General features: G+C 47.0%; 1 long non-coding RNA gene across 1 annotated transcript; it reads right to left on the bottom strand.

Annotated features, from left to right (window-relative positions):
• Nucleotides 1-352: 352 nt before the first annotated feature.
• LOC120098551 (uncharacterized) lies at nucleotides 353-6,871 on the bottom strand. Its single transcript, XR_005496865.2, has 3 exons — nucleotides 6,197-6,871; nucleotides 4,637-4,763; nucleotides 353-2,812 (listed from the first exon to the last, which is right to left on the bottom strand). It is a non-coding gene; the product is annotated as an uncharacterized LOC120098551 (long non-coding RNA).
• Nucleotides 6,872-7,220: the final 349 nt, after the last annotated feature.

Genomic DNA, 7,220 nt, shown 5'->3' on the forward strand with positions numbered 1-7,220 from the left:
ATTACAAAAGTGCAAATTTCTTGGAGGGAGGAGTTAACTCAGAGAGTGATGGTGTTTTTGTACCAAAGAAGAGCAGGAGGGTGGCAGGGTTAACACATAATGGCTTGGTGACAGTGATATTATGGGAACATGCAGGATGGAACCTGGAAAAGGGCCACTGACTTCTTGAGGGCTAAATAAGCAGAATATATTTCCTTATATGGGGGGGGGTGATGAGGCAGCTAACTGAATCAAATAATGGGGGGGGCTCATCCCCAGGCAAGAAGAATATTTTTTCCACAGCTCCCCCTCTTTCCTCCATCAGTAAATACTAAGGGAGCCTTGGTGAATTGCTTCTTTGCAAAGAGTGGGGTGGGGTGGGGGTGGGGAAATTCACCACGACAGAGATAGAGCAGAAACCCATCTTTCATTAGGGTAGTGATTATCAGTTTGTCCCAGGAATCCTATTAGGCCAAAAAAGCAAAACAGAAGTGATTTCTGGGTAGCACCTTGAATATCAGAAAGAGATAAAGGGGTGACAAGGATATTGGGTTCTGTTCTTATGGTTTGTAGGGCTCTGTCTCTGACATTTCTAATCATAACAGCAAGTGCATCTACCTCCGTTAAAATTCTAGGTGCAAGGCTGGGGATTTGGCTCAGTGGTTAGAGCGCTTGCCTAGGAAACGCAAGGCCCTGGGTTCGGTCCCCAGCTCGGGAAAAAAGAACCAAAAAAAAAAAAAAAAAAAATTCTAGGTGCACTGCTAACCAGCATGTAGAGCCATCCCAGCACTCCCTGGGGCTGATACGGTGCTCTCCTAAGAGCAAGAATAAGAAGCTATACCAGTATTGTTGGATCGTACCTGATGAGTGCCGTGTCTTTCAGGACTATGTTTAAGGCACCTAAAGTCACCTAAAGCCTCAGGAGAGAGAGATCCTGGGGAGGAGGGGGTCTTAGGAGGTGAAAGAGAGGCTGCAGGGAGGAAGGGAAAGCCATGGTTGAAGCCAATTAAATGTCCACCAAAAGCTTTGGAGAGAGGCAAGAGTTAAGTTTTGAGGGAAGGGAAAGATTCCCTCAAAGGGAGTAAAGGGGGCGTATTCCCAAGAATGCGTTGGAAGGAATAAGCTCTATTTTTTGGGGAGCCATTTTAAATCCTAGGGGAGATAGGAAAGATATTAACCGATCCTTAAGTTGGGAGGTGAGGTGGAAGAGTGTCCCCACATGGAGATATCATTCACACGATGATAACTATGGAGAGCTTCGTCTAAGTCTAAGTAGGGTCTTAGCGCTGTGGCAACGGCTTCCTGCAGATGGTGGGACTGTTGCATTCCTTGGGGGAAGACTGTCCGTTCCTATTGTAAGGTTGGCCCAGAATTGTTAACGGGGAGTTATTGAGAACACAAAGCATTGGCAATCCCACAGGTGGAGAGGGATAGAGAAAGGCAGTCTTTAATGTCTATTGCTAAGAGAGGAATGGTGGTGGAAATCGAGGAGATGAGGGGTAGCCCCCTTTGGGGAGACCCCCAAACCTACACCAATTGCCCTTAAATCTTGTAGCTGTCTCAAATCCCCAGAGCAGTTTTTATGGTGAGTACTTGAGTGTTCCGTGGACTGCAGGAAGGGGGAATATGGTGAAGCAGAAGTTGTTTTCTTTTTTACTAACTGTGAGCGCTTGAAGTTTCTCCCTCGATAGAGGCCTTTGTTCAACCCAGACAGGCTCATTAGAGAGCCAGTCAAGGCAGGGAGTGCTAAATTTAACAGCAGCCCTTGGAATTGGGGTTGACCCGGGTGAGGGTTTTAAAATTTTTTATGAGTATAATTATTACTATGACTATAATCATTTACCCTACTGTAATTTCCTTTTGGCTGACTAGTGAGAGTAACTTCCAGGGCTTCCAGGACGTCTCTTCCTAGAAGATTGGAGATGACATTGGCCACAAGAAGGTGTATCATTCCTGTAGACCCATCAGGAACCTCCCATTTGCAGGCTTGTTCAGTGGTCAAGGCATGAGAGCAACTTCTAGGCCTAAAGCCGAGGCCCAGGAGTTAGGCCACAGCCTTGTGGTACCAACAAGAGTGTTGGCTTAATATTGTTTTAACTGTTCCAGTATCAATGAGGCATTTGAATGGTTTGTCACCTATTTTCACGGTTATCTTTGGGTGGGAACCTTCTGAGACGCTGAAAACCCACAAAACCCCTATTGAAGTGGTTTTCCCTTTTACTGTCAGGGCTGAGGGCTACCCCCATTTTAAGTTTGAAAGCTCCAGTGGTTTGCCATCATAATGGGAGTGACAATCTCTCCTCCAGTAGAAGCCCCTACAGCATCAGGGACAGACTCTGGTGTGTGGGGTGGCATTTATGGTGGAGCCCACCTCCCCACACACACTTAGGGCACTCACCTTCCCAGTGTCCCTTCTCAGCCCATTGAAACAAGCCCTTCTGTTTCTACTGCTGCTGCAAAGGCCTGAGCAATGGAAGGATCCTGAGGAGATGCTGCCCCAGTATCCTGAGTGGCCGCAGTCCATCTATTGCAATGTTCATCTTTGAGGTCTTGGCAGGTGACGCTGCACTCGGAAGTCATACCCGCCCAGGTGACGTTTTTAAGAAGGAGGCCTTTTTCCTTTCTAAGCCCACATCAGTTTGACTTTTAGTAGGGGCTTCCACTTGAGGGGGAAGGAAACCTCTGTCTCTCTGTTTCCTGATCCTTATGTCTATTGTCCATTAATAAGTGGGTCCCCCAAAGTCCACTGAGGATGCCTTACTCTCCCTCTCTACATCAGGTGACTCTGGTGATGATAAATGTCCCGAGGACCATCCGGTGGCATCTCCTAGTCCTAGAAAAGGGCAGAGAGGAGGTTTCAGGAAACAATTGCTTCCTCACTCAGTAGCACATTCTGGCCACACCCAATTCACTGTGTCCCACCTCTTTCCTTTGCCTCCCTATGTTACACCACAGGGCTGTCCTCCCTCCGCCCCTCCTTCCATTACCCAGCAGCTTTGTGACCTCTGGGACTATGCTGTGTGCCGGGACATCCAGGCATTTCTGGTTAATATCTACTCTACCTGGGCTAAGCCTCTAAATTGATATCCTTATCAGCTGGAGCCTTAAAAGAGCTCAGGCAGGCAGTCAGGGAGGACGGCATTCATGCCCCTTAGACTAAATCCCTCCTCCAAAGTCAAATCTTTAAACATGCCTCAGGATCGGTTAGATACCTGCTATCCCTCTCTAGCCCACTGCTTTCCCTACAACGTGAAGCCCTCTACAGAGACAAATGCCTCCAGCAGGTCAGGTGGGACAGGACGGAGATGGTATCATGTGGGGCTAGGATGAGCTTTTCCGCCTGGGGGTTTTCTCCACTGGAGCCCAGCAGGCAGCCCAGCCAGCAGGATGTTACAACCGGGTGGCCTCTGCACACATGCATAGGACAGAATCACCCTGCCCATCATCTCACAAGACCCTGCCTCCTCCTACCTTTCCTCTGTGAAAACCTGGAAGAGATTCTCTCTCTCTCTCTCTCTCTCTCTCTCTCTCTCTCTCTCTCTCACCTTATTCTTAGAACTGAAATGAGCTTAGAAAGAAAAAAAAAGACCTCCTCCTTAAAAAATGTCATCTGGGCAGGTAGAAATCAAGGAGATTTCTTGGAAGAAACCTCTCAAGGAAGAGGTCTTGTCGGGTGGTGGTTTGAATAGGTTTGGCTCCCACAGACTCGTGTGTTTGAATGCTTGGCCCACAGGGAGTGACACTATTAGGAGGCACGTCCTTGCTGGATTAGGTATGGCCTTGTTGGAGGGGCCAGGCTTTGAGTCCTCACATATATGCTCAACTCTGACCAGAGACAGTCTCTCCTGGTTGCCTTCAAAGATGGAGAACTCTTGGCTCCTTCTCCAACACCATGGCTGCCTTCATCCTGCCATGATGATAATGGACTGGTCCATGAACCAGTCAGCCAGCCCCAGTTAAATGCTGTCCCTTATAAGAGTTGCCTTGGTCATGTTGTCTCTTCACAGTCCTGAAACCCAAACTAAGATATGGCAGCTAGTGGGATAAGTGGCTCTCGTCTGTGTATCAGGGTCGTAGGGGCCTCCCGCTACTCTTGCAGGGGGCTGCCTCAAGGACTTCTTTCTAAAAGGACAGAGTCTCCCTTTGGGTCAGTTTCATATATGAATTTTGTGTAACACTCACAGTCCCTCAATCTGAGATTCCTTCTGATGAGATGAAGAGTTTCCCATGATAGAGAAAGTTTGGAAATGCCAAGGCCAGAGGTAAACATTCCCCAGGCCTTGAGGCAACACGAGGGATCCCCCAAAGTCCTAGATGCAACCCTGCCCATAAATTTCAGAGAAACCAGTGAGCACCCTAAGGACTTTTAACAGGTTGTTGTGTTACCAGAATTTTTTCAAGGAGAGAAAAAGATAGAGGGTTATGGCCAATGGCAAAGCAGGCTGTCAGAGTCCGGGCAGAAGGCTGGGGCCTTCTACTAATGCCAGGAAGTGGCCTAGGCTGGAAGGTGTCAGTTGCCCCTTCACCGTGCACAGTCCATCACAACGGTGTAAACCAAGAGTAAGAGAGAGAAAGAAGAAACAGATTGCTAGCCCTTGTCACTGGGAGGCAAGAATGCGGCAGGGGGTGGAAGTTCTCTGGAGGAGGAATCACTCACCTTCGTCTTGAGCATCCTGGTGGTCTCTGTGAGCCATGTTGTGACACAGATGCCCACAATCATGACCAGTGGCTCCTGAGAGGGGAAGTGAGGCAGAAGAGCCGAAAGTGGAAGAGACCTCAGGCAGCTGTGAACACACACAAGAACAGACTCGAGGAAGACAGCTCGTTTAATGGGGGCTACTTAGAGCTTTAGGGGCTTGGTAGAGAAGGGACTTTGGGATAAGTGTACATCATTGGCTGGGACTAGGGTGTTAAAATGGCTCATTTACATAAAGAGGAATTCCAGGAGTTGCTGGACACAACCTTACGAGAATGTTTAACCTAGCTGCTGGGGTTCGTGATATTTTCTGGGGGACAAAGATAGGGGCACAGGGTGTGTGGCAGAACATACAGGCCCAGGGTATCAGGGGAAGCAATCCTACTCCTGCCAATCTTAGGATGAGATCTCCAAGGTTTGGACACACTTTGAGCCCACTCTCACTCCATGCTGGCTCCCCCAGGCCTCACAGCTTTCCAGCCCCACAAAGTTCTGGCTAGATCAATAAAACAACAGAAAGAGATAGACAGGATTTAAAATGAAAATGAATAAGTCAAAGTATTGATATTCGCAGATGATATCATAGTATACATAAGTGACTCCAAAAATTCTTCCAGGGAACTCCAACAGCTGATAAACACCTTCAATGACGTGGCTGAATATAAGATTAGCTGGGGGGAAAAAAGCAGTAGTCCTCTTATATACAAATGACAAAGAGACTGAGTAAGAAATCAGAGAAACAGCATCCTTTACAATAGACACAAATAATATAAAGTATCTTGGATGACTCTAGCCAAGCAAGCAAAAGACCTATATGATTAAAAAAAAAAAGGTAAATCTTTAAAGAAAATTGAAGGGGCTGGAGAGATGGCTCAGTGGTTAAGAGCACAGACTGTTCTTCCAGAGGTCCTGAGTTCAAGTCCCAGCAACCACATGGTGGCTCATAACCATGTGTAATAAGATCTGGTGTGTCTGAAGACAGCTATAGTATATAATAAATAAATAAATCTTTAAAAAAAAGAACATCCAGAGGTATCATCTTCCCTGATTTCAAGCAATCATAATAAAAACCTCATTGTATTGTCATAAAAAGACAGGTGGATCGATGAAATTAAATCAAAGACCCAGATATAAATCCACATACCTACTGATTTCTGATTTTTGATAAAGAAGCCAAAAATATACAGGGGGTGGGGAAAGCATCTTTAACAAATGGATGATGGTCTAACTGGATGTCAGTACATACAAGAATGCAAATAGACCCATGTCTATCACCCTGCACAAAACTCAAGTTGAAGTGGATCAAAGAGCTCGACATAAAACCAGAAACATCGAATCTGATAGAAGAGACAGTGGCGAATAGCCTTGAACGCGTTGGCACGTTGACAACTTTCTCAACAGAGCACCAGAGTAAAAACAGTTTTGTTTTTACTGCTTCCAGTTGGCTACGTTTTTAAAAAGAGATAACCTGAAACCCGGAAGAATAGATTCCAATTCTGATGTGCCGATGCATAAACTCACCTGTCTCAAATCAAGTCACTTTCCAAATCAAACTGTATCTTTCCATGTAGAAAATGAAGCAAATGAGCTACGCCATCGCTGTGTCCTCAGCCAGCTGAAGAACAACATTGAGCTTCCTTTGAATTAAATGAAGGGCGGCCGAGTTTGAGTGCAGCAGCCCTGCGTTGTGCCATGGGCACCTGTCTCTGGTAAGCAATAGCAGGAGGCACGATCAGATCAAGAACTTCTGCAATGGTTTTGCTGTTATCCCTGGGGACGGAACCCAGAGCCTCGTGCATGTACCCTCCCATACAACACTATCAAATTATGAGTTCATCAATGGATTCATCCACACGTGAGGTCAGAGCCCTTGCGATCCAAAGACTTCCCACAAGCCTCATCCCTGATCACTGCTGCGTGTAGACCAGGCCTTCAACACAAGTGTAAAAGTATGGAGTTTTTCTATGCCTGCCCTTGCTCTAAAATAATGACCAAAAAAAAGCTTCGAGTAAATAAGCTGAGCGAGTTCTGGCCTATTCTAGCCTGAAGATGCTGGTCTGCCTAATTCCCAACCGCATGGCCCTTTCCCTGCCATCTTGGTCTCGCAGTGCCACTTCCTTCTTCACTCCTGTCTTGCTCCTCTCCTCGGCCCCTCTTTTTCCACCTCAGACCCCTCCCATCCTCCGAGCGTGGAAGTCCCGCCTTATCCTCTCCTGCGCAGCCGCAGACTGTTCGGTTCTTTAACCAATCAGGAGGCGCGAGAACAATGCTTTCTATAATACTGAGTCACGCCGAGGTCCGGACTGCAAACAGAGGCTCTGGGTATAGAAGTCAGTATGAATGCATTCAGGCCATTAAAATTATTCTACCCACTTCTTTCCACTGAAACACTGGGCTTGCCCTGGCAGTCCTCCAGAAAGATGCGGCAGGACACACTGCTTTTCTCCCTGTAGATATGGATCTGAAGAGCACTCAACAATTCGAGTCTGCAGAACACATCCAACTCAAGTTCCCCGATCTCCTCGCAACCTGAGGACTAGCTGAC

This window comes from Rattus norvegicus, chromosome 19, assembly GCF_036323735.1.
Source record: "Rattus norvegicus strain BN/NHsdMcwi chromosome 19, GRCr8, whole genome shotgun sequence".
Taxonomy (NCBI): domain Eukaryota; kingdom Metazoa; phylum Chordata; class Mammalia; order Rodentia; family Muridae; genus Rattus; species Rattus norvegicus.